This window comes from Ambystoma mexicanum, chromosome 3p (genome assembly GCF_040938575.1).
Source record: "Ambystoma mexicanum isolate Mex_15411 chromosome 3p, UKY_AmexF1_1, whole genome shotgun sequence".
NCBI lineage: Eukaryota > Metazoa > Chordata > Amphibia > Caudata > Ambystomatidae > Ambystoma > Ambystoma mexicanum.
The window spans coordinates 120,407,623-120,429,919 of NC_090925.1; the positions used below are offsets into that span (position 1 = coordinate 120,407,623).

Below are 22,297 nucleotides of genomic sequence, written 5' to 3' on the forward strand. Positions count from 1 at the left end.
CATGTATCAATTTTTTTCATATGTTTGGTAAGTGTTAACTTGTTTTCTTCTTCTTTCATAATTGTTCTGAATTCTTGTCTTGTGTTTTAATTTTGTGAAATATTTGAAAAGTTGTGTAAATTAACTAAACAAATAAAAAAATAAAAAAATCATAACACATCATTCTTGCTTTATCATAAATGTTCTGTAAAAAGTGCCAGGCTAAAGAAATAGCTAGACTGGCTGTACCAAAATGCCAATCCAGCCAGGTAATAACAATTATCTTGCTTGCTTTACCAAAGACGTCCAGCAAAAAATATTTTGCCACAGGAAGAAAAGGGAATACTGGCTGCACCAACATGCCAGTCTAGCCACGTAGCAACACGTATCATGCTTTCTTTATCATAGAGGCCCAGTAAAATGTCCATGCATGTAAGAAATAGCTAGACTGGCTGCACGAAAATGCCAGTCATTAAAGATGCCTAGTAAAAAATGATGCCATCACTGCATATTCTTTACTGGGCATCTTTGATTTTGTCGGCCTCCCCATCTCCCCATTCCAAAATTGTCCCAGCCTGGCTCAAACACACACATCCATGCAACATTCACTCACTCATTAATTTGCTCATTCACTGACGCACCCATACACCAGCTCCTTCATACAGGCACCCAACCATGCATCATACACTCACTCATTCATTCACACACGCATATTCATTCACTTACCTTTCGACCCGGTCCTGACTCTGCTCCTCTCCACACACAGGAAAACACTATGGCGCCCGCGTCACACAAACAGGAACCAGGAAGCAAAGAGCACTTCCTGGTACCTGGACATGTGCGCAGGATCCTGAGGGCTGCCTTGATGCCACCTGGCTCTTTGAAGCACCCACACTCAAATTCAAAGGTGCATTTCCCCAGCCTGCATTCCCAATGTGGCATGCAAGGCTGGAGGAGCAAAACACCCCCGGCATTGCATGGCTCATTGAGCATGTTTCCCTTTAACAGTTTAAGTAATCCTAGGAGTGCTCAGTGTTTTCACTGGGCTGGCTCGGCTCCTCCATAATGGGTGAGGGTTCTGGAGGGTTTGCCTCAAGTGGCTGTCTTGAACAGTGACACCCGAAGAGAGGAGGTTTTCTGACAATATTCTGGCAAAGCAGGAAATAGAACAGTTTGAGGTGAGGGGAAGTGGACGAGAAACGGGAGTAGCAGTGGACAGAGAAGACCCTCCTGCGAATGAGAGGAATGAAGGCTCTGGCTACTGAAGAAATTAAATGGAATGAATGAAAATAGAAGGAAAGAAAGAGAGAATAGACACAAAAGAAAGGAAGAAAGTAAAAAACGTTAGGAAGAAAACAAGGATGACGGAAATGAAAAAAGAAGGAAAGTTTTTAACGTTTAGATTTAAAGACGAAAGGTTCAGCTCTATGACCACTAGGTGGCAATCGGTCACCATGTTTAACATAAAAATAGTATGTGTCGAGCACTACTGCACTATGAATCACTTCATTAGTCAGGGGGTGTCCGCCCTCTATATCCAGTCCGGTTGAGGGTTGATGATAACAAGTGCCGGCCGGCCCTGACAAGGTGGGTCAGTGCATACATGGAGAAGGGCCCAGCTAAGGTCATGGGATGTCTTTTTTTAAATGCCGGGTGGGCGACATTAGGTACCTCAAAGAGGTTGCTGCATCGTTGTATGATGCATTAGCATCTCCGCCGGATCCAGGGAAACTATGCGCAATGCGAAAGCGATGTATGTGCAGTTTCCAGGATGCATTTTGCATAGAGATGTTCGGCGGACTAAGGGAGCAGTTCATGGTTAATTGGCGGCAGCTGGTAACGTGAACACCAGGAGGTAGGTCCAGGTACCAGCGTAGCCACATGACCGATACCCTAGTATCAGAGGGGCTGGGGGTGTCCGACGGGCACTCCAACAATAAGGGGCAGCTGAATGGAGTCCTTAACTGAACAGCGGCCTTGGGCAGCTCTCCATACAGGGTAAGGGGAGTGTATTACCGTAGACTGGCTAAGGGCCACTCGGATGATGAACGGTAAGGGCGAAAGACCACCTGGAATTACCAGCAAAGGCCAATGGCCACCCGGAAGTGAGCACAGGATATTGGACGGCCTCTGGCAATAATAGGGGGCAGTTGGAGTCCTCTGTGGCCCGGTGGGTATGTTCCTTAAAATATATGGGAGTTACTTCCTGGGAATGTTAAAGGGCCATTGGAAGTTAGCTAAAACTGGTAGATAGGTGTCCCCAGCAGTTGATGAAAGGGAACGGCAAAGGGCCAACCAGAAGGAATGGTTTACAGCCGGCTCATGCGTAACAGGTGGTGCTGGGACTACCCATTAGTTGACTATTAGATGTAGTGACTGTTTGATGGCATGTGGGTGACAATTGTTACGGCAGCTATGTGGTGTGGCATAGGGCGGTGGAGCACCAATGTGCTCTGGATGTATACTCCGGCCATGCAATGGCATCATTGCTGCCTTGTGCACGCAGGCAGGTAGTGAGGACGGCTACACCAAAGGGTAAGGATAGTACAGCCCAGAAGGGATCATGATCTGGTTGCAAACTCCACCACCCCCAAAACTAAAATTGTGCACTGAAAAGGGCAGGCTGTGCCTAAGGAGCTGTGGTGAGTAGACTGGCCTGAAATTGGTGGGAGCATTGGTATGGGAGTGACTGAACTGGCAGTCGATACCAGAGGAGGGCCGCTCTCGCTACAACGGAAACAGAAGTGATCCATGCAGGGTTATGGGAGTGACTGACCTGATTTACGGGCACCAGAGGTTCTCTAGGAAAGCATACATCACAAGGTTTCCTTGTTGAGGTGTTCACAGCTATAAAATGGGTAGGGGGCATAAGCAGACATTCTGAGCGTAGGTGCATGAGCGTAAGGTCTGAAGTAGGTGGGGGCAGTAGGGTGAGGGGGGGCCAGCCACAAAGCGTGACAGAGTTATGGGAGGTCCTACCGGGGAGGAGATTGGCACTGTGATTTAGGCCACAAGCGGTACCTGATGGCCGCGCTCAAGCCAGGTTTGGGGTTCGACAGGCACCGACCCCTTTACGGACTGTTGAGGCTCCACAACATATGAAGGGCAGTCCAGCACCGAAATGCTAGGCAATTCTCTTATGAACAAGAGTACCAACCAAAGGGATGGTGAGCTCAAGAATCTGGTTGAGACTCTCCCGGGATATCGGCCGACAGAGAGACACTCCCAGGAGCCTCCTTGTTTTGTGTTTTATGCATTACCTTCTTATTTTCTTATTTCCTTGATTCTCTGCGTGCATTTGTTTATAAGCCATGGAGGAATAAAAGTGTACATCGGAAACATGTACCACAGCCATGGAGGGTGGGACCAAGCCTGATTTGTATATGGTCTTCCCTTTTTCTCTAATGGCTTGCCTGGCGAAGGACTATGGTCTGGACTCTGTAGGGTTGCCCAGAGCAATGCCAGAGGATCAAATGAATTTGAAACCTTCCAGCCATCACCTCTCTTGTTTTGCCACAATCATTGGGAACCGGAACCCAGGAGATGACACAGAACACCATGTTATGAAATGCAGTATTTGGTACGTTGTGTCTACGTCGTTTGGGCTGGATGCCAAGCATTTGGGCAGAGTTGTCCTGTCTAAACTGGACTTCACGTACAAGTAACTGTTCAGAAAAGAGATCGGACAGCGAGGAAATCGCTATCACTATTTTGTTTTCCTTTTCTCTTTTGAATATCATGAATTGTTTGGGTCAAAAGTTAATTTGTATTTAACTATATAACCTATAAAATAAAAAAATGTAAAAAATCTATCACCAACACATGTATGAATGTACTGGAGAATGGCCAGCAGGTGTTTAAAGGGTGTTCTGGGGCATCGTTCAGGACAGCAAGAAAACGACCGCAAGTAGTTGTTCTACTTCGTGCCACTGAGAAGCAAGTGTTTTGGCAACCCATGCGAATCCCTGCTGTTCAGCCGCAGTCATGGACGTATGTTGCTAACACAATGGCAAGATTATTAAAACGTTATTTTTCATTCACAAAGACCTCTTTATGGCGCTGTTATGATGTAAGTCTTGTATTGTCACTGGCCAGGAGTGCACGCCATTGGAATGTTGATGCATGAATGATGAGCAGCTCAGGAGAATGTTGAGTAGGTCTGTGAGTGAGTGTTCTATGAATGTCAGTTGGGGGCCTGAGCTGGGTGTGCAAGGATGGCCGGTGGGTCTCTGTCCATGTATTAACCTGTCTATGTACCTGTGATGTCTACCGTGACTACCAGTGATAGTACTGTACATATGAAGAGAAACTGGATCCTGTACAGCTGTAAATATGTACAATAAAGGTGACCTGGACAAAACCATATGGCTCCACAGCTGGTCTGTGTATGGATGATCAGAGCCCAACCCCAATACATAACATGCGCACATAATCAGTACTTACTCCAAACAGCAAGTCCCGTGACAGCCAAGACCAGCAGGATATTGAGAACTCCACTTGCCCACAGCCCAGGTCTCAGGATACGGTTTTCAGTCTCGGCTTCAAAAGTAAACGTTTGAGAAAACGGGTCATGGTTTATAACAGTGTAGAAGCACCAGGCAGACGTTACTTTAATCTCTTTCGAATTCCTGCAGTGTCACAGTTCTGGTCGCTGATATTTTCTCCCAGATTAACAAACAACCATTCCTTTCACTAACGGTGTCCTCTTGGATTTTATTTCATTGCATTTTACAGGGACCTATCAGCTCTACACATTTCTCAAAACATTCGGCGTTTTCAGCCGCATGGAAAATAGATTTTGAAAAATGCTTAACCACCATAGCTCTCTGTCATTTACTATGGCGATGAAGGACCACCATGCCATACGTCCCCTGCTGAAGCCCACTTTTTCAAATAAACGCCCTCATTAAGAGTTGGGAGGTAAAAATAAAACACACACATTCCAGTGCTTTCTCTTTTCACGGGCCTCCTGATTACAGGTTCGTTATCAGATGCTGCGTTTAGCGCAAGCAAAACGCGTCAAGGTATGCAGGCGCTAGCCATCGCTGGATTTTTGAATGTGCTGGGGGCACTGCACCACACCCGTGTGGTGCCTTGCCTCCAACACCCAGGCGATGGAGCAGGCTTTTTAGAACTGAAAACAGCAGCACACACTCAATGCACAGCTGGCATGGAATGCCATCACGCCCAATGTGCTGTGCCAGCTTCCCTGGATTGATACATGCGGATCAGGACCCTGCCCAGGTTCATGAAGCCACACAGCCCAACCCAGACATGGCTGGAAGATATGTCACCAAAGCAGGTCACTTTGATTTGCATTCCCAGCCTCCTCCCTTCGCATCCAAGAAACCTGTCCATCCCCACACTACCTGCTCTCATCGTGTGAAATGATGACAGTAATGTGAAGCCCATCCCAAGGGATGAGGGGTGAAAGATCAAAGGCTTTCAGAGTCAATTTCTCATGTTTGGACATTGCATCACTATGCAATTTAACTTTACAGGCAACGTTGGGTTGCCACTCCTGCCACTGCCTTTTAACCCTTCGCGTGACCCAGGCAACCAGCATGAGGACAACGATGATGAGCGTATATTCAGACGACACTCTTGAAGGCCCAAGTTCTGATGCCTGCAATGTGCAGGCAGTGCACTGCAAAGTGACTGGGAGAAGGTAGAGGCAGTGGGTCCACCTTGCCGGAGTGATGTATGGGATTTTTGGGGGTATTCTATTTAGCGCCCCTATCACCAGAAATCCAGTTTCTGTGCACATGGTACTATATGTCACTTATAACCATACTCAGTGTATCAAATGAGGAGATGGGGGGCATCGTCCTGTTCGAGCTATCCTCCCAGATGGAAGACTCGTTCATCATGACCTTTAAGATATGACAACAAGTCAAGATTTTCTTTTGGCCTGCCAACAATCTTGCACCCTTTTTGTGACCCTGCAATCTAAGTGTAATTCCCTGGGTGTTTCACCTGTGTACAACGATAGTTTGCTTCCCTGCTAGGTTTACTCTTTATAAATCTCAGACATCCATATATGAAATCATCAACATAGACACCATCTTTTTGTTTTTATGTTTTTCAAATACATTTACCAAACCTTGCAAAACCTCCAACACAACCCTCACCCAAGCACAGCAATACACATACACCCTCATGAGAACCCTACACCCCACACTAACATGGCTGTCCCTCTTTCCCTGGCAACAAGTAGTTGCCCATCATCCTACAAGGGCCTCTGGCATGAACTGGTGGTTGAGTCTGTCACATTGAAGACTAAGGGGTTAGATATGGCTCTGCGCTGCCCTGCCCAGCCTTCTGCGCACAGGACTGCTCCATACTCTCCAGGATGCCAAGGAGGAAGGAGACATCTGCTGTCAATGGCTGCATGACCTCCTTCCTTGGCTGGCTCTGGTGCGTTGATGCTGCTGCCACACGCTCCTGCATCCACCCCACCTTCACTAGCCTCTTAATCCACATCAGCGTGCAGCAGAGTTCCTCCAGGATCTGGGCATCCTTCCTCTGCTTCATTGTTCGCAGCCGTTCCAATAACGATTGGAAATTAGGTGATCACCTCTCTAGCAGACCTTGGACTCGTCCCTTCAGCTGTAGAGCCATCTGGGTACAGCCTACACCAGCAGTACCTGCATAAGCATCTCCATCATCAGCATCGCTTTGATGAATGTCCTACTGAGGATGGTGATAGGGATGATCGTGGGAGACCAACCCCACTAGATTAAAGAAGCCATCTGAGCCTGGTTGATCTAGCCATCTACATCCTCCACAACCCACCTCACTGGCGGGGCCTCGCCAGCCTGACATTACGGATTACCATAGATGTGGGGTAGGCAAAATGGTGAAAGTGGGCAGGACCAATACGGAAGTCGGCTTGGCTTCCTCAAGGGTTCTTGGATGCATCATGGTCTCCAGGTGGGAATGGAGGCTGCGTCAACGTCATTGGCAATGGTGGTGGAGTAAGCATTGGTAACAATGGAACAGGCAGAGGTGACAGTTGCAGTTATGCTGGCGAAGGTAGTGGAAGTAGTTGGAGCCATAGTGGGAGGTGTGACACGGTCCCAGTTCTAGCATTCCGGGACCACCACATTGAGCATCACAGGGTCCAACACCCAGAACGCCATTTATTAGTCATTCATGCGATTCATGGATCAGCGGACCTGGTCTCTGGATACATGGAATTGTTTAGGTCTGCATGCTCACGTGAACAGACTGCAAACTTGCGGCAAAGGTCCACAAACCCATTAACACGGGGGTGGGGGGCATTTAGAAATATATAGAACATCAGTAATAAGACGTCCTTATGGTCTCTCCAAGTACTTACTATATTACAGGCAGCATACAAGCAGCAAAAGCAGGCAGACAGCCATCCCTGTGCCTCCTGGAAACGATGAATAAACCAAAACGGCCACCGTTCCACAGATGATCTTAGGACAGCCCCTGACACACCACATTTTCCTGGCCACATTGCCCATTCCAGTAATAGGCCAGCCCTGCAGCGTAGTGAAACTATTCAAGAGGATCCAAGAGGAGGAGGAATTGGTCTTTAAAAGGCAGTCAACCCAATTAGAAGTTCTCAGTCTGTGGGAGAGCTGCCAAATGGAAGATTGGAGTATATGGAAGACGCCAAGCAAGAAGGCTTGGTATACAGAAAGGCCAGAATAGGAGCCTAAAAAGCAGGTACTGGGGAGTGGTAAGTTGCAGAATCATGGGGAAAGTGTGACATGGAGATATATTGTGGTCGCCAGCACATTGTGAGCAAAATCCTGGATTTTACTGGTTCTAGCCATGTTGCATGCATGTGTCTCCTTGAGGCTATGGCTGTGTTGCATATTAGGACTACATATATCAGGTGGTGATGTACCATTTTGCTATGGAACTGCACAACGGAGGCCTCAGATGATCACCATTTCAGAACTGCAGACCATGGGGAGGATAGCTTAGGGGCAACGTGCTCGCCTTGGAAGCAAGACGACACAGAGCAACACAGGTTTGATCCCCGGGACCGCACTTAGCTCTGGCGATTAAGCGCGGCATACATACCATATCATATATCATACGGACTAATACAAATAATAAGTTTATGGACTGTACTATTCAGTATCACACCTCTGACCTTGCCATGCAGGCATGCATCCATGCATTTGAAGACCGTTTCACACGGCATTCAGACCCCATAGTCTTCCTTGCAATTATTTTGTGTAGCAGTACATGTCTCAAAATGCAATGCCTCACCATTTGTCACAGGGTTGGAGGACACAAGTGCTTACATTTCTGGGATGTGTTTGGCAGGACTGCAATATGGAAGACCTAAACCCCACCCACCTGTCAATCACTGATTATCCTTTGGTGCCTACTTGTTTTGCTGCCCCTTCTCTATTTAAGCACCATTCTAGCCTATTTTCCTCTGCAGTTGGTGAGCTTGTGCAAGTGGATGTACGTCACGTGACCTAAAGTCCACCCACCTTTCAATCGCTGATAATCATTTGGTACCTTCTTGTTTTGACACCTTTTTCTCCCTGTTTAAGCAGCCCTCCAGCCTCTTTTCTTTTGCAGTTGGTGAGCTTGTGCAAGTGGATGTAGGTCATGTGACTTAAACCCCACCCACCTGTCAATCACTGCTAATCATTTGGTGCCTTCTTGCTTTGCTGTCAATTTTTTCCTTATTTAAGCAAGCTTCCAGCTTCTTTTCTTTTGCATTTGGTGAGCTTGTGCAAGTGCATCTAGGTTACATGACCTAAAGTTCACGCACCTGTAAATCGTTGCTTATCTTTTTGCCGCCTTTTTGCCTTCCAGCCTCTTTTCTTTTGATTTGGTGAGCTTGTGTAAGTGGATCTAGGTCACGTGACCTAAACCACACCTGCCCGCTTAGGCCTGCCCCTTCCTTTCCCTTCTTAAGTGTTAGTTAACAAGGCGTCTCTCAGCCGGGCGTCTGAAGGGAAAGGTAGTCGAAGAAAAGGGCAGCCCCTGTTTGGTCCTGTTAGGGCCTGGAAAGGGCCACAGTCCCGTTACTCTGCCCATCCTACACCAGGTAGATATCACCATGTGTCGCCGCTCACCTCAGCCCATTGCCATCCTCTCCAGGGAACACACAGCCAAACACCCAAAGCAGTCCCAGACAGCTACTACCCTGGCAAACCTCATTAATATCCCTCATAAATCCCTACAACATGCGCATTCTATCCGCGTTTGCCCGGTTATGATGCTCAATGCCCGCTCAGTAGTCCCACACGCTGTCGATATCAATGACGTCATAACCAGCAACAATCTCGATGCCCTTTTCATTACTGAAACGTGGTTTACATCCTCCTCCCCATACATCCTTGATGTCCTCCTACCCAACTGCTACAGTAGCCAACACACTGACCGCCCAAGAAAACAGGAGGTGAGGTGGCATAAGATCGACTGGCCCTGCAGGGTAATCCCAACCCGACACTCGGCTCCTTCGAATCCCTGTCATGGTGGTTCTTATCTCAAGCAATGACTCCATTATATTCCACCTTATTTACAGGCCACCTCAAGGGAGTGATAACTTCATTGATGGCCTTTCTAACATTTTCCCCTCTGCAACAGTTTCCTACTCTAATAATATTCTCAGAGATTTAGTATCCCTGAGTCCCAACCAGCAAAACACCTAAGCGATTCCCAATTCTCTCAGACTGACTGCATGGATCTTAAACAGATTGTATCTCGCAAACATGTCAAAGGTCACATCCTCAACCTAGTCTTCACCTCCTGCCCGATCCTTTTAAACTGTGATTGAGCACTGATTCTTCAAAAATGTCCTGCTAGACACACTGCAGGCAATGTTCACAAATGTGCTCACCACAGGGAATGCTTTGGCCCTTCTGAAAACATTTACCCACCTTACCAAATAACTAGTGGATACCCACGCACCTCGAAAGTCTAGTCACACCAAGGTCAAAGCGTCTGCAGCCTGGTACACATCCAAGCTTGCCAGAAACAAATGCTCTATCAGATTGTTGAAAAGTGGTGGCACAAGGACCACAGCCTAGAAGACCTCTCATCCCTCAAATCCCTGTGTACCCAACACAGATACATGATCTTAAAGGCTAAATCGGCGTATTACTTCTCCATCATTGAGGCAGCCTCTAACAGGAGCAAAGTCTTATTCGAATGTAGTCAACAAAGTAGTAAAGCCGTGATCCAAGACCACACCTGTCCCCAAGGTGATGGCTTCACGAGAGAAATGCAACAGAATAAACACCTTCTTTATTAACAAAATGGATAAAATGAGAGATCACATCGATGCCCCCAAATGGAGCCCTGCTATCTCCTCCTCTTCCCCAGGCACTGCCCTCCTGGACCGACTTCCCCCGCCTCTCTCCTAAGGATCTGTCAGACAAACGCACTATTTACACAGACTACTTCCTCCCAGCCCCCCTCATTAAACAACGCACTGGCCCAGCACTTACTGCACTCCTCGATATTATGAACACCCCCTCAGTGAAGGCGCATTCCCAGACATGTTGAAGACGGGTTTCAATAAACCCTTGCTTGACCCAGAGAGCGTAGCCAACTACACACCCATCATAAGCCTCCCTTTCCCCGGGTAGCTTATCGAGAAAGTAGTTGCGACCCAACTACATGACAAAACTGACCAGCTTGACTGCCTCCACGATTACCAGTCTGGCTTCCACCAAATTCTATGTGAGTGGCATGTATCTGTGATGATGGTAAGAGTGTTATGCCTGTGGGCTCAGCTTCATGCCGTCCGGGCTTTCACCAGCCGCAGGAACACGAGTTAGTCATTACTCTATCTTGTTTTGTAGGAGTGCCACTTTTCCCCATCGAAAACCTTTGGACATGTGCATGTGCAACATTTACCTCGCATGCGAAGCTGGTTGTGCATAAAGTTGAGTGCGTTATGATCTAGAACGCAACAGCACGCCAGATGGACACTAAGAAATACATTAACACTGAGCAACCATTTTGCCTTGTAGTGCTGTTGCCGTTTCGTTCCAAATTAGTCTACAATTAGCCTTATATGACATGCGGCTTGAAAACTAAGGTATTCTGTTTCTAAGTAGGTACCACAGTGAATATGTGTTACTCAGGAAATTGGTAACACGTGTGCCTTTGTGGTGCTCTTGTGGTTTCCTCTCTCTGGCATGTTGCTGGCCGGTGGTTGCATGGTTACGGACCAAGGTGGTAAATATTTCTTCCCCCTCCCCTAAACCCCCCGAAATGGCCATGCGTCCTGTACGGATTTAATTCATGATTACTTATCTAACATTGCCTTCCACCCTCAATCGTTTCTGTGAGCACCTTGCATGTTTTAACCCTTTATGGGCAGTACATTAACTTGGACCCCCCTGTTGTTTTTCTTGTGATGGCCCATGTTTAGATGACAAGATGCTCTCCCTGGTGACTTTAGATGCATTGTCCTGAAGAGGTTGGGTCAGCTTGAAAAGAGGGACCCCAAGAGCCGAAATGAGAGTCAACAAGGAAATTGTTGTGCTAATCATTTAGGGAAATGTTAAGTTACATAGAGCCAGAACAAATGTAAATTAAAATCAACTGGCTTCTTCAAGCAAATGTTATGCACAGGATGTTAGGGTAACCAGCGTTGGGACAATATATTGGTCTTGAAATTACCTTCCATTTTTATTTTTAGCAAATTCTGTATTTTCAGTTTTTTACACGAGCGACTGTGGTATACCTGTGGGTGTGATTGTAAAGACTTGGTTGAATGTGCAGTTTGTTGTTCACGTAGGAAGTATGCACTGGTACTTTATTACTCTGTGTTTGTATGTTTCGTAAAAAGATGTTTTTTCTTTTCGACTATTGATTGCAAAGTTTATAGATCCTTGTTACGATAATTTACGATGTATTAATACATTGGATTACAACAAATATTCCAGGACATCATGGCTCTGTTTTCCTTTTAAGTGATGTTCAACCAAAAACATCTTTGCAACAAGTGAAGGATTATTTCCCAAGTTTTGAGTGTGTTTGGTAGCCACTGACCCTTCACTTTAAATCATTTGTTTTTATTTTTTTGAAAGGCTTTATTTGTTTGTTTTTTTCGCATTTAAAAACCTGTTGCCTAATTTAATACAATCTGAAATTATCACATTATTATCACCTAGTATCAAAGAAAAAATATAGGTAGCTGGGATAAGATAATATCTTCGTCAGTCATGTATATTTACATTATGCTTCTGTTCGTGTTTTACAATTAATAATGTTCTTGAAGATACCTAGTAGGAGTTTCGCCAGTGTTAAGCTTATTCGATGTCTACTAAGCAGTTCCAACCACCGCTCTTCTGTAGTTCTTCTCGCATCGTTCTTGGTGATTCCAGCCATTAGTTTCTTATATCGTCCATTTTGGGGCAAAATAGCACTAGATGTTTTAATGATTCCAGCTCTTCACTTTGACATGGTCTGCAGGGTACTTTCAGCTTTTGCTTTGATCTTGCATTCATTATTTCTCCCGTTGGAAATAAGTTCAACCTATCCTTATGGGCAGGAGCCCTGCAACACACTTCCTGAGGCAGCTCCGCGCGCCGGGCGCTGCATCGGGCTGCAGGAGCAGTCTACATCGAAGCACAGCACTCAGCCCGCCTGTCCGGCCGATCATACTGAGCCACTGAGCATCGTGGCTGATGCCCCCACCTCACCAGTGCCTGCACCGTTGTACCCGCACCTTTGGCCACATTATCGGGCCCACAAGGAAGGAAATATGACGAGCCGTGCCCTGACAAGATGGCCGTCATGAGGAACGCACTGCAAGCGTTCACTTTGGTTGCCTAGCAACCACGTTAGCATATCCAGCAGTGACAAGGACCAGAGGCGGAAGCCGGCCCTAAACATCCGAAGGCCCGTTAGCCTAAGGCCCCTCCTGTCTGCCCTCCAGCCCACTATCCTTATGGGCAGAAGCCCTGCAACACACTTCCTGAGGCAGCTCCGCGTGCCGGCGCTGCATCGGGCTGCAGGAGTAGTCTACATCGAAGCACAGCACTCAGCCCGCCTGTCCGGCCAATCCTACTGAGCCACTGAGCATCGTGGCTGATGCCCCCACCTCGCCAGTGCCTGCACCGTTGTACCCGCACCCCTGGCCACATTATCTGGCCCACAAGGAAGGAAATCTGATGAGCCGTGCTCTGACAAGATGGCCGTCACGAGGAACGCACTGCGAGCGTTCACTTTGGTTGCCTAGCAACCACGTTAGCATATCCAGCAGTGATGAGGACCGGAGGCGGAAGCCGGCCCTAAACGTCCGAAGGCCCGTTAGCCTAAGGCCCCTCCTGTCTGCCCCTCCAGCCCACTATCCTTATTGGCAGGAGCCCTGCAACACACTTCCTGAGGCAGCTCCGCATGCCGGCGCTGCATCGGGCTGCAGGAGCAGTCTACATCGAAGCACAGCACTCAGCCCGCCTGTCCGGCCGATCATACTGAGCCACTGAGCATCGTGGCTGATGCCCCCACCTCGCCAGTGCCTGCACCATTGTACCTGCACCCCTGGCCACATTATCCGGCCCACAAGGAAGGAAATCTGACGAGCCGTGCCCTGACAAGATGGCCGTCATGAAGAATGCACTGTGAGCGTTCACTTTGGTTGCCTAGCAACCACGTTAGCCTATCCAGCAGTGACGAGGACCGGAGGCGGAAGCCGGCCCTAAACATCCAAAGGCCCGTTAGCCTAAGGCCCCTCCTGTCTGCCCCTGTCCGCCACTTCTCTACGGCGTGGGACACTGTCCTGTCGCCTACCACGCCCTACACGTTTGAAAGTCCTCTCGCCGGCTGCAAGTGAATCCATGATCATTCGGCCATCTAGACCCGAAAACAAGGAGGTACGAGGAGCGAACACTCACGCCTGACCCCCAGGACCCTTTGGACCAAAATGCTCTCAGACGCATCCTCACTGAATGCACCATAACAGTCTACTCTACCCTCCTCCTAGGGGTGCTGGTCCAGACCACCTGCATGAGGTAACATTTAAAACCCTCCCTGCCACGTCTACACCGAACCACTGTATCTTACTGTTAATACCTACTGTTGATCTTGCATTGCCCTAGCTAAGCTGAATCTGCCTACTATTGATTTTGCATTGCCCTAGCTAAATTGAATCTGCCTACTACTGATTTTGCATTGCTCTAGCTAAGTTGAATCTGCCTATTACTGATTTTGCATTGCCCTAGCTAAGTTGAATCTGGCAACTACTGATTTTGCATTGCCCTAGCTAAGTTGAATCTGCCTACTACTGATTTTGCATTGCCCATCTAAGTTGAATCTGCCTATTACTGATTTTGCATTGCCCTAGCTAAGTTGAATCTGCCTACTACTGATTTTGCATTGCCCTAGCTAAGTTGAATCTGCCTACTACTGAGTTTGCATTGCCCTAGCTAAACTGAATCTGCCTACTATTGATTTTGCATTGCCCTAGCTAAGTTGAATCTGCCTACTGTTGCGAAGTATCTCCCCTAGGTGCCCATCCACCATGCTCCTTAGGGCGCTCCTCCTTATACTGTACAACATTCTGCCCTCTGAAGTAACAATTATCACCCAGCTACGGCTGACACAACCTCAGCCATCAGACACCTTGTCTCTCCCTAGTCTTGTCTCCCCGACCCTGCGCCTGGCGACCCCCACAATGGACCCCATGACACCCACCATAGGTCTCCATCACCTTAACACTGACATTAGCCCATACCTCAATAACCCAGCCCTCTGGCTGGAACACTTCGCTAACAAACCCACCCCGAATCAACCGTGCTCCTTATCTCTTAGAAACAAAAGATTAGGCACCAAATTCCGCATACGCCCAACCCATAGTAACCTCACCAAGCAAACACGACATACACCACCATGCTCACCCACTGCACCCACCAACAGCAAACCCCCGTTTACAGAGTTGAAATTGCCGGTTATCAAGGGCGCCCTCATCAACGCCAGATCCCTCCCAGCGCACGCTTTAGATATAGCAGACCTTATAACATTGTCTGATCTTGACTTCATCGCCATAGCTGAAACTTGGCTACATGCCGCATCCGGCCCTTCATTGTCCCTTGCCCTTCCACCCGGCTTCAGCATAATGAGATGTGACCGTACCTCGGCCTCCCACTCTAGAGGTGGTGGCCTAGCCATCGTCCACAAAATCACTCTGGATTTAAGAGAACTGACCAACACTAAACTTGAGTCTGCTGAATTATTATCAGTCAAACTCGCACTAACACCCAATCAAACAGCCACCCTCCACCTAATCTACAGGCCCCCAGGCCGAACACCTTCCTTTGTCGGCAAAATATCCACCCTCCTCCTTGACAATGCTAAAATGAACTCACAAATTATCATCCTTGGCGACCTCAACCTGGGACTTGGCGACCCCAAAGATCCTATTGCACTAGATTTGGAAACCGCCCTCTCTAACTCTGGCTTCACCTTGCACATCCAAGAGCCCACGCATTCTAAAGGCAGGACCCTCGACTGGCTAGCAAGCTCTAACTGCAATATTAATGTCCTGGCCATTACCCCCTGCCTATGGTCAGACCACCACATTATCACCGTCAATATTGAAGCTTCCCCCCGTATCCCGACCTTGATAGCGCCTGCTCTCCTGACCAGAAACAAAAAGGACATAACCAAGGAGAAACTTCTCCCTCTGCTACTCCCTACTCTTAAAGCGGCCACTGACTCTTGTAATGACCCCACCACCTTAGCTGACATCTATAACTGTAGCATGCTCACAGCTATAGACTCTATGGCCCCCATCAAACTGAGGAAGGCCAAACCACAGGCACATCTGAACTCTTGGTTCACTCCACAGTTAAGAGTACTCCGCAAAACTAAACGCTGTGCCGAGAACCGTTGGAAAAGCCACCCTTCTGATGCGCACAAAGATGACTTCTTCCTGGCTTCGCTCATCTACAAAGCAGCCATTATAGAGGCGAAAAAAAAGTCCCTTAATAATCGTATCCTGCAAGCTGACTCCAACTCTAAGGAACTCTTTAAGATCCTAAAAGAGCTCAAAACCCCCGTTAGCCCCCACCCCGACACCTGCATTAAAGATAGCAAATGGTGTGCTAACATTCAGGCAGCGTTACTGAATAAAATCACCATGCTTAAATCTAAAATCGCAGCTAAACAAGACAGCCTGAAACTGGACAATCTCCTTCCTACCCCAGCTTGGGCCCTCTCCCCTGACTTGCCCAACCTCAAACGGTTTGCCTTCTCACCGCTCACTACTGCGGAGGTGGAAAACATTATCCTGAGGATCAAACCATCCAACTGCCAGTGTGATCCCTGCCCTGCCCCAATTATCAAGGAATCTGCCCACGATTTGGCCCCATTTATCACATCCTTTATCAACGCCTCCTTTAAAACAGGAATTGTCCCTGACAACCTTAAAGATGCATGGGTAATACCCCTGCTCAAAAAACCTTCCCTTGACCCTAGCATACCTACCAACTACCGACCCCCGTTCCTGTTAAAAATCTTAGACCGTGCAGCATACCTGCAAATCCAAGAGTACTTGGAAGCCAATAATCTTCTAGGTTTTAGACAATCCGGCTTCTGCCCCAGACACGGAACAGAGACAGCTTTACTTGACTTAAAAACTCAAATTGAAGTTGTAAAGGACAACGGCAAACTTGCCTCGTTACTTCTACTTGACCTCTCTGCGGCCTTCGATTTGGTCAATCACCAAATCTTATGCAAGCATCTTCACTCTGCCGCCCATTTCTCGTCATCAGCTACGGCCTGGATCAAATCATTCTTGAGTAATAGATCTATGTGGGTCTTTTCTCAATCTGCAGCTGCAGATCCTTCCCCTATTCTCTGCGGCGTCCCCCCAGGGCTCTTGTGTGTCGCCAACACTCTATAATGTTTTTACAAAACCGCTCTTCGATGTACTTGAGTATCTGGGTGTCTCCTATACGAATTACGCTGACGACACCCAGATACTCATTCCCATCACTGGAGACTACTTGGCTGACACTAAGGCCCTGAACGATGTCTACCTGGTCATCCAAGCCTGGATGGCACAACACCAATTATGCCTCAACGATGACAAGACTGAGCTCCTCATACGCAACACCTTAGTAAACTTGAGATGTCCTACCAATCATTTATCATCGATGGCAACACCACCAAGTTTTGAAAGACACCAAAACCTTAGGCGTCTACCTTGACGCCACCTTATCCCTATCCCGACAAACTAATGCAGTCAGATCTGCCTCAGCATACACCTGCAAACTCATTGCAGCTTGCAGGCCATTTCTGACAACCCCAAATACGGTCACATTGGCCAGAACTCTCATCATGGCCAAAATCGACTATGGGAGCGCCCTCTACCTAGGCACCAGCCAAGAGAATTTGAACAAATTGCAAATCGCCCAGAATAACGCCGTCAGAGCGGCCTTAAACATCCTGCGAAACCACCACATCTCGGAATCTAGATCCAATCTACACTGGCTACCGCTCAAACAGAGAATTTCATTGAAAGCCTTAGGCCTTACCCACAAATGCCTAGCCAACCAAGCCCCCCCCGTACCTCTGCAGCCGGCTTTCCCGCCACGTGCCTACCCGCCATCAAAGAACCGGCCAGACCCACTGTCTAACCATCCCTAGGTTCAAACTACAAAAAGTGTGTGGATCTAGCTTCCCCGTCCTAGCTTCCAAGCTCTGGAATGCCCTCCCCCTCACCATCAGATCTGAAGAATGCTTTAGTGCCTTCAAATCCAAAACGAAATCCTGGCTTTTCAACCAGCCTTGAAACCCAGACCTCTTATGCTCCTGGGAGCCTGTCCCCGGAATACGCCTGCCCTAATCTCTATTTTGTAAATATGTATATTGCTGTATGCTCTGAATACTTTGCACTGTCTTAAAATTTGAATATATGTATGCTTATGTAACCATGTCTAAAGTTGCGCCCGGATGCCTCCGGGCCTGAAGGTGCACGTTACAAATAAAACAAATACAAAATACAAATACAAAATCTCATGTATTGGTCTCTAAATAGCCAATTTAGAAATAGTTCCAAGTATTTTGGTAAGATGTTTAGTTTTCTGCTTTCAAGGAACGGTTTTCTATACATCTTTAGATTTTGCTGGTCTTGTTGGGTGTTGATCCAGTCCAGGGTGTCAAGTTTTCACTTAATTTTATCTGGATTTTCAATCAGCGTTTGGTTGTTTTCATTCAAGTTCGCAATAATTGCCTGACAGATTAGTTTCCATTCACATAGAGTGATTTGTTTACTCTGTGTAATTGCTTTTTGCAATGCTACAAATCCACTATGGTCCGGGGGATCGAGGCATTTTTGATAGAGAGCCAGTGATTTCCACGTTATTATTGCCCTCATGGATGTCAGGCCTAACTCCATTCTCAGAGCTTGAATTGGTGTACTGGGGGGAACTCGCAAAACTCTTTTCCAGAACGTTCCTTCTATTAGCGCCCAAATTCCTGACTGGAACGAGAACACAGTTTCTGCCCCATATGTTAGAATGGGTTTGGCCTTTTATCGATAGAATTCTGTTAGAGGTTTTAATGAGAAACCACAGTATCTCTTCATCAGATCTCTGCCCTGATTGGCAAGGTTTTTTGCTTTAGCTCTTAACATCTTATTTAATACAATCTGAAATTATCACATTATTATCACATAGTATCAAAGAAAAATATAGGTAGCTCCGATAAGATAATATCTTCGTCAGTCATGTATATATACATTATGCTTGTTCTGTTCGTGTTTTACAATTATTAATGTTCTTGAAGATTTCTAGTAGGAGTTTCGCCAGTGTTAAGCTTATTCGATGTCCACTAAGCAGTTCCAACCACCACTCTTCTGTAGTTCTTCTCGCATCGTTCTTGGTGATTCCAGCCATTAGTTGTGTTCTTATATCCTCCGTTTTGATTTCAACTTCAACAGTAAACGGCAGCAAAGAGGCAGTCTCGTGCTGGGAATTAATGGGGGGTAGGCAGTAGCGCCTGAGATTTTGAGGGGGGAGTTATCACTTGGTCCGCATACAGTTGTGGTTCGTGTAGTCCCAAGTGCATATGTGCTCACATTTAATTCTAATGCAGGTTCAACACATTTGACGCGGGCCACACTTACCTCCTCACTTGCATCGGGCAAGGCGGATTCGTCTGTTTCATCACGCAAATAAATGTCAGAAGGAGCGATTGATGCTTGCTCCTGAAGTGTGAGCCCCATTTCCACATTTGATGAAATGGAAATGGCTTTTGCTGCCATCGTTGTTGTTTCAGACCAATGTTTGTATTAGATGTGATGGATGTAAATGGGTTGGCACTCACCACTGCTGGACTGCTAGACTGTCCACCTCTGTACAGCTCCGTCACTTTAAATCAAATTGTGGGCAGACCTCAGTTTTGTGTGTTAAACACAACCAAAACCAGACAGCCACAACACAGAATGCCAATTGAGTCCTCTCTCTGTTAATACAGGTCCCACCCCGAGGATGTACCCACAACAAGCAGTCCCTGGGAATTCTCCAGCCAGTCAGGCATGGGCCGTCCCCAGAGCCATATATGGTCCTTCTACCCAACAGCCATTCACGGGAAGGGAACAGAGGAAGGAATTCTCAGGACTTTGAGAAACAAAGCAGTCCAGGCAAAATAAACCAAAAGGCTACAGTGGCCATCTTGCCTTTGTGTAGAAATCTATTGATTCCTATGGCAGGGCCTGGGTGTCCCAAAAATGGAGGACACTCAGAGCCAATGCAGGTCAGCGTGTAGCTGCCACCAGCCCATACCCTGCTCGGTGGGCAGCACACAGGTGCCCAGAATCACACACTAGAGGTACAAGATTGTACCCCTACCCATGGGTGCCATTAGGGTATCCCATGGGTATTTTTCACCAAAGGTAAAAATGAAGAGCTGCACTGCCAGAGTCCAGACTGGACTTCTATGGCAGAATAACACACAGAGAACACCAACAGAGAAGTTGTAGGACAAGGACGAGGAAGTCCTGTCCCTCCAAAGCATTTCCAGCATCACACTCTTGAACTAGGTCCCTGCAATAAGTAATAAAATAAAAGATAAATACAATATGGATCTCCAGATGGCACATGCTCAGGTGTGCACTTTGGTGTATTAACTGCCCTACAGTAATTACAATATATTTGAGATTACAATCTACTCATCACCAGTTATGAGTGTTCGAGCTCCCACCTTCTGGCCTTCCAATGACCTCCAAGCTGGCAATGGTCCAGTCAGACACAGTCCTCCCCTTCCAGTACTGAAAGACAAGCTGTAGACCATTGCCCACTCAAGGAGCCGTGGACTCATGGTGATGTTGGACCATACAAGCCTGTATTCAACACGAGGTTTTTCCTGCACTTCTTAACATCTTCTATGCTAAGTGAATGGAATTGGAAAACATTCTGTTTCAGATGGCTTCTCAAAGCCATGTGGGCACTCTGGTGAGAGTTTCCGAGATGAGGTGGGCAAGCAGCCGGGCTGCATCCTGTGCCTCCTCCTTGGAGCTCCTGATATGGGAAGTGTATTTAGCACAAGCGCCTCCCACATCATCTCCTGATTTGACTTGGCTACTCACCTTGCCTGGATGTTTGCAGAAATATTGGGATTCAGAATGGATGGTGACATCCAAAATGGCCAGTGCTCCGTTTCTTGTTTCGCGTACATGCTTGAACACTCTTTTCACATGCAGTAACAGTCTCTTCCCCATTTCCACATGCATAATGTGAACAGTTTCCACATCTGGTCATCACTGCTACCTCACGACCACTGGTAAATGCATGATCATGAAGTAATACTTACATCATCACATGCAGAAATAGTAATTACTGCATGCAGATTTTTTTCAGCCAAAATCAACCAAACTCATAATAATGAAAGCCTAACTGTCTAATCCGAGCAAGCTATATATTTTACAGCAGATATAAAAATATTATGGATAAATTGACTGAAAAAAAACTTTGTTAAAGGGTCGTTATGGATAAGTTGCATTAATAAAAACCCATGAAATTCACTGAAACAAACATTGTTAAAGGGGCGTTATGCATGCAAGGTAAAATCGAAAAAGCAAAGAAATTCACCAGTCACGGTAAGCAATGCAACCATGACCCGCGCCGCCACCATGCACTGCTAAGACTAACATCCAGAACATCAAAGAGGACATCACAGATGGCATCATCGAGGACATCATGGCGTTTCGTGAGTAGTTCGTTGCAGCGCCAAATATATAGGCCACCCAAAAACTGCTCTTCCTATAGGTTGAGCAACTGAACCATAACAACAGGGTCGCTACCGCAGGCCTTGTGATAGAAATGATACACCACCATATGTAAGGCCCCTTACTTGTATGGCAATAACATTAACAAAGAAGCATTTTAAGTACGTACTATTTTTAAAATACCACCTAATTATAATTTGGGATCACATCCGATTTTTTAAAATCAAAGTTGGTACATAAAAAGTACTGTATTGGTAAATACCCTATTTTCATGTTCCACGGCCACGTTTTTACTTTAATGACCACATTCCCAGTCTCCATGTGTCTCTATTTCTGTCTTTTTTCTCACAGACCGAAATGCATCTCTTTTAGAACCTTTTTTTCTCCAAATTGTGGTTTGTGAATTGTTGAATAGAATGATCAGGATGATTCATTTGAGAAAACGTAGTCCAGGACTAACCAAAGATCATTGATTGGATAATCATTTTTTTTTTAAATTCTTATTTTGAGCAGCTACACAAACTCGTTCCTGTTGGTACAGAAAAATGTGAGGTCGCACATGTACCAACTAGGGGTTGTCATACATTATTTCATTCATACAATAAGCAGAATTTAATACCACGCAAAATGCAAATTACTGTGGAATTTTTTGAAAATTGAAAATGTTCTCTGTTCTCGGTCCAGTTGCAAGTTGTCTTGCTCATTGCCATTGCACTAGCCTATTTCTCTCTGTGTAGTGCAGGTGTCAGAGGTTCCGCAGCCATGCTGAAAACTCGAACAAATTTTGGTGTCACTGTGCGGGGGCAACGTAGAGCCGATTCTACCGAGCCTATTCTGTTCTTATGACTGCTGGGTGCAGCGTGTGCATGTGTAAAAAAGTGGTTGTTCCCCTAGCCACACTAGTATGACAAGTAAAAAAGAGGTTTACAATAGCACAAATACAGACTGAAAATAATCAAACATTATTAGGGGTTCTGGATTTCAAAACTATTCATATGTATTCAATAACAACTGCAAATGAATATCAAAGTCTTTCAAATGCATGCACTTCTGGTAACAGCTTACCAAATCTGAATGCACAAAGCTTGTAGGTGTTGTTTGGTTATTCTCCCACTCATTCACTGCCCA

At 46.6% G+C, this 22,297-nt stretch overlaps 1 long non-coding RNA gene across 1 annotated transcript in view; it reads right to left on the reverse strand.

Moving 5' to 3' along the window:
• LOC138580149 (uncharacterized) overlaps window positions 1–22,297 on the reverse strand; it is a 127,571-nt gene that overhangs the window by 23,011 nt on the left and 82,263 nt on the right. The window contains exon 2 of the long non-coding RNA XR_011304183.1: window positions 4,423–4,518. This is a non-coding gene — a long non-coding RNA (uncharacterized lncRNA). The remainder of the gene's footprint in view (window positions 1–4,422; window positions 4,519–22,297) is intronic.